The sequence below is a fragment of the Phyllopteryx taeniolatus genome, chromosome 16, assembly GCF_024500385.1.
Source record: "Phyllopteryx taeniolatus isolate TA_2022b chromosome 16, UOR_Ptae_1.2, whole genome shotgun sequence".
In the NCBI taxonomy this organism is placed as follows: domain Eukaryota; kingdom Metazoa; phylum Chordata; class Actinopteri; order Syngnathiformes; family Syngnathidae; genus Phyllopteryx; species Phyllopteryx taeniolatus.
In genome coordinates this window covers 7,599,878-7,605,877 of record NC_084517.1, presented here as the reverse complement: position 1 = coordinate 7,605,877, position 6,000 = coordinate 7,599,878, and the positions used below count along the sequence as shown (strand labels likewise).

The following is a 6,000-nucleotide window of genomic DNA, read 5'->3' as shown; positions in this document are numbered from 1 at the left end:
TGCCGATGACATTTTCAAATTTTTCAACTCTAACATTTCAAAATCCGTGTATTTATTATTAATAATATTACGCATACGCTGACTGACTAACACCTATTAATCAACAACAATGTTATTTTTATTTTATTTTATTTTTTTTTTCACCACAACTTTCAAAAACCATCCTTCAGCTGTCACCTTATCGTGGTGGAGGGGTTTGTGCGTCCCAATGATTCTAGGAGCTAAATTGTCTGGGGCTTTATGCCCCTGGCAGGGTCACCCATGACAAACAGCTCCTAGGTGAGGGACCAGACAAAGCACGGCTCAAAGACCCCTTATGATGACGACAAACGATGGACTTGGTTTTCTCTTGCCCGGACGCGGGTCACCAGGGCCCCCTTCTGGAGCCAGGCCTGGAGGTGGAGCTCGAAGGCGAGCGCCTGGTGGCCGGGCCTGCACCCATGGGGTCCGGCCGGGCACAGCCCGAAAGGGTAAAGTGGGTCCCCCTTTCCATGGGCTCACCACCTGTGGTAGGGGCCATTGGGGTCGTGTGCAGTGTGAGCTGGGTGGTAGCCGAAGGCGGGGACCTTGGCAATCCGATCCCCGGCTACAGAAGCTGGCTCTAGGGATGTGGAATGTCACCTCTCTGGCAGGGAAGGAGCCCGAGCTGTACCAGTCCTCTCGAGAGGGGTTGGACTCTCTTCCACTCTGGAGTTGCCCACGGTGAGAGGCACCGAGCAGGTGAGGGTATACTTATTGATCCCCGGCTCGGCGCCTGTACGTTGGGGTTCACCCTGGTGGACGAGAGGCTAGCCTCCCTCCGCCTTCGAGTCAGGGGACGGGTCCTGACTGTTGTTTGTGCCTATGCACCAAACAGCAGTTCAAAGTACCCACTCTTTTTGGAGTCCTTGGAGGGGGTGCTGGAGAGGGCGTGATTGGGAGGAACGGCCCCTCCGATCAGAACCCGAGCGGTGTTCTGTTATTTGGACTTCTGTGCTCATCACGGATTGTCCATAACGAACATCATGTTCAAGCATAAGGGTGTCCACACGTGCACTTGGCCTCCGGTCCAACCTCTCCTGCACACAGACATCCAACTAATTAGAACAATTCAACAACAGGTGCTTGTTGTGTGTTTTTATGTTAGACATGAAGTACAGATACCTCATCTCCATCATGGTCGTTTTGTTGTATAGAAGCTTCAGTTTTGTTTATGATTACGGGTGGAGTCATGATAATAATGATTATAAACTGAAAGTAAAGTCATCCACCAAAACATGAGGTGAACCTGTACAATTTCTCCAAACTACAACAATAAACCCATGATAAAAATGATTGCACCTCTGACCATGACAAAACTGATTGAGGATTGTTCTCTTAAGGGTATGCTTTTGCTACATATATTGTGTAGGGGCTCATGAGTGTGAAGAGGGAATCTAATCTGGTCAACGAGAGTATATTTAAAGTTAATGGCTGAAAGTCTCTATTTAAAAAAATAAAAAAAATAAATATATATATGTATATATATATATATATATATATATATATATATATAGTTGTAAATTGTTCAATTGAGTGAGAACGAGGTGCGCTCGTAGTTTGCTCGCTTGCGTTTGCCCTTATCGGAAAAAGATTCCGTTATTAAGTTATAGGTTTTTAATGTATGGCTTGAGTTGAATTTTGAATTATTCTTTATTACTGGTGTCCAATGGAAAGTTAGAGGAAAGACCAGCTAGTCAAGACGCACACGAATCTGGACGCCCCAACTGAATGAGGATTTTAGGTTTTATTTGTAACACTGAGGTCATGTACTTGACAATGGTGGATATGTCCAGACATGTATGGCTGGCTAAATCCTAAGATAACCTATCTAAAAGAGGAGCGTTACCCTGTGGTGTCGTGTTTATTGCCCTACCAATTGAATCAGTCTTTGGGGCCAAGTATAATTAAACGTAAGGGTCTCAGTTTTTTGTTACCTTTAACATTTTTTTTTTTTTTTACAATAAAAGACAACAATTTGATTAAGTTGCATAATACAGTATTTCTCCATTGCTAAAACACAAAACCCTATTGTCTGAACCGTTTTATTCTCACTCATCAAAACGAACAAACAAAATCAGAACCTGCACGGTAAATTTCCCAATAGTTTTCTAGACCAAGGTGTTGATGCAAAATATTTTATACCAGTTGCTATTGATTTTCTGTACATAGCATCTATGGATTGTGTGGGATAAATAATTTCTGGACATACAACCTTCATTTCTATACACCATTATATTAGTATACCAGTGGTTCTCAACCTTTTTACACCATTGACCACCTTTAAAAACATAACCAAGCTCTGCAAGTACCACTATATTGTACCACATTAAAATACAATAACTTAGCAAGCCTCAGTGTTCATCAAAAATGACATCATGTTGGTATCGTCTATTTTTAAGTATCTATATCTACGTATTTTATTTCAGTTCAATGATTTATCCCGATGCCTTAAATCCTGCATAATTCTGTGAATTGTTAAACCAATGAAACTGACTCAATTAAAAGTTTGCAATATATAGTTTAAATATGAGAAACTGTTATTCATTTAGGTACACTGCTTTACAGTACCTTACATCAAGAATTCACATTTCCAGTGGGTGGCGGTGGCGGTAATGCAACAGGTTTGTCAATGACATTTGAAATTAAAGAGTAGAAGAAGGACTTTCCCAGCATGCCTGGCTGCATTTCTAAATAGGTACAGCTAATTACGTGTTTTATCGTGAATGTTAGTTCATGTTTGCGCTTCACCTTGTGCAATAGTAGTGTGTGTTTGTGTTTTACTGACTTGTCGCGCATCGTTTGATGCGTACCCTAATTTAAGTTGGTGTTAGAGCGTCTGCCTCACAGTTATGAGGACCGGGGTTAAAACCCCGGCCCCACCTGTGTGGAGTTTGCATGTTCTCCGCGTGCCTGCGTGGGTTTTCTCTGGGCACTCTGGTTTACTCCCACATTCCAAAAACCTGCACTATGTTAATTGAAGAATCTAAATTGTCCGTAGGTGTAAATGTGAGTGCAAATGGTTGTTAACTTATATGTGCCCTGCGATTGGCTGGCAACCACTTCAGGGTGTACCCCGCCTCCTCCCCGATGATAGCTGGGATAGGCTCCAGCACTCCCGCGACCCTTGTGAGGATGAGCGGCTCAGAAAATGGATGGATGGATGGTTTGCTCAGTCAATGAGCACTATCCCCCTCCTTGAGCCGTCACCTTATCTTGGTGGAGGGGTTTGTGTGTCCCAATGATCCTAGGAGCTAAGTTGTCTGGGGCTTTATGCCCGTGGCAGGGTCACCCATGGCAAACAGGTCCTAGGTGAGGGACCAGACAAAACACGGCTCAAAGACCCCGTGTGAAGAAAATAAATTATGGTCTCAGGTTTCCCTTGCCCGGACGAGGGTCACCGGGGCCCCCCTCTGGAGCCAGACCTGGAGTTGGGGCTCGAAGGAGAGCGCCTGGTGGCCGGGCCTGCACCCATGGGGCCCGGCCGGGCACAGCCCGAAAGGGTAACGTGGGTTCCCCTTCCCATGGGCTCACCACCTGTGGGAGGGGCCATAGGGGTCGGGTGCAATGCGAGCTGGGCGATGGCCGAAGGCGGGGACCTTGGCGATCCGATCCCCGGCTACAGAAGCTGGCTCTAGGGACGTGGAATGTCACCTCTCTGGCAGGGAAGGAGCCTGAGCTGGTGTGTGAGGTCGAGAAGTTCCGACTAGATATAGTCGGACTCGCCTCCATGCACAGCTTGGGCTCTGGTACAAGTCCTCTCGAGAGGGGTTGGACTCTCTTCCACTCTGGAGTTTCCCACGGTGAGAGGCGCCGAGCAGGTGTGGGTATACTTATGGCTCCCCGGCTTGGCGCCTGTACGTTGGGGTTCACCCCGGTGGACGAGAGGGTAGCCTCCCTCCGCCTTCGGGTGGGGGGACGGGTCCTGACTGTTGTTTGTGCCTATGTACCAAACAGCAGTTCAGAGTACCCACCCTTTTTGGAGTCCTTGGAGGCGGGTTCTCCTATCTCTGGGGTTGAGGTCGCCGAGGTGGTTATAAAGCTCCTCGGTGGCAAGGCCCCAGGGGTGGATGAGAGTCGGAAAAGGGTGGCGTGCCCTCTCCAGGTCGGGGATGAGATCCTGCCCCCAAGTGGAGGAGTTCAAGTATCTTGGGGTCTTGTTCACGAGTGAGGGAAGAATGGAACGGGAGATCGATAGGCGGATCGGCGCAGCGTCTGCAGTGATGCGGACTTTGTATCGATCCGTTGTGGTAAAGGAGGAGCTAAGCCGAAAGGCGAAGCTCTCGATTTACCGGTCGATCTATGTTCCCACCCTCACCTATGGTTACGAGCTGTGGGTCGTGACGGAAAGAACGAGATCCTGGATACAAGCGGCCGAAATGAGTTTCCTCCGCAGGGTGTCCGGGCTCTCCCTTAGAGATAGGGTGAGAAGCTCGGTCATCTGGGAGGATCTCAGAGTAGAGCCGTTACTCCTTCACATCGAGAGGAGCCAGATGAGGTGGCTGGGGCATCTGATTCGGATGCCTCCCGGACGCCTCCCTGGTGAGGTGTCCGGGCACGTCCCACCGGGAGGAGACCCCGGGGACGACCCAGGACACGCTGGAGAGACTACATCCTTCGGCTGGCCTGGGAACGCCTCGGGATCCCCCCGGAAGAGATGGATGAAGTGGCTGGGGAAAGGGAAGTCTGGGCGTCCCTGCTGAAGCTACTGCCCCCGCGACCCGACCTCGGATAAGCGGTAGAAGATGGATGGATGGATGAATGAGCACTATCTTCAAGCACTCCTCCTTGTGACTCAACATGACTTTCGGATCATACATGTACATGAGATGGTACATACAGGTTAATGGAGGGAAAAAAAATCTAAACATTTAGTTTAACACGCATTGGTTTTACGTATTTCAAATAGATACTGTACAACCATACTAAGCTATATCATTTAAATGAGGCTGTCAAGTATGGTTCCATAGTGCCACATTTTTAACATGAACCCATGAAGTATCAGTAAACTAGCATTGTTGGGTCTGATGAATGAGTTTAGTAAAAACAGTAGTACCTAGCTACTTAGCCCTCCATCTAAACAGTCTTACGTAAAGGACTTTGCATCTCATCCTTTCATGAGAGGGTTGCAAGATAATGTGTGTTGAAATGGTATCTCTCATGCACTTTAGAGGAATGTGGTCTGGATCGTGGGAGTGGACAGACAGTCTGCTTCGCACTGATAGCACACAAACACTTATGTGTTTTGGTTGAGGGTGATATATGGACCTCTGCAGGGCAGGAGGAAGAAGTGTGAAAAAAAAATCCTCAACTACATGAAGCCGGATAAAATGTAGTTAATTATAATAGCTTCACTGTGATTGGCTGGCGACCAGGGTGTACCCCGCCTTTCGCCTGAAGATAGCTGGGATAGGCTCCAGCACGCCCGCGACCCTAGTGAGGATAAGCGGAACGGAAGATGAATGAATGAATGAATAATATTTTCATACGCAGGAAATTTCAAATGTAAAAAATATATATACTAAAATGATCTAACCCTATCCTGACTTAGATGTCAATTACTTTATTTCTTTGGATCTTGTCATTTTGTTGAAGGTTTTGTCAGACAGTCTCTAATGAAGTGTTTTCTTGAACAAGTCTGGAGGTAATCAGGCTTGGGTTTGTTCAGAGAAATTGAATTCAGGTATGATAAACCACAGTTAATTCATGATTTAACAAGGGCCAAGTACTTTTTTTTTTACAAAGTATCAGGTTATCAGATCATTTAAAAAATGCATTTTACGCTTACTTGGCTCAGTGTGGCTCAGTACGAAGCATCTATCACTCAAGGTGGAATCCAAAAAACTGTCCCCCCGTTTAATTGGCCCCTATGAGATTGTTACTGTGGTAAATCCATGTGCGGTACGCCTTAAGCTCCCTGCCACTCTCCCCATTCACCCCACCTTCCCTGTTTCCTTCTTCCAGTCCTCTGTCCCCCCCCCG

The 6,000-nt window shown here is 47.0% G+C and overlaps 1 long non-coding RNA gene across 1 annotated transcript in view; it reads left to right on the top strand.

Moving 5' to 3' along the window:
- The window catches only part of LOC133465893 (uncharacterized), a 37,680-nt gene that overhangs the window by 31,002 nt on the left and 678 nt on the right, over positions 1 to 6,000 (top strand). The window lies entirely within an intron of this gene.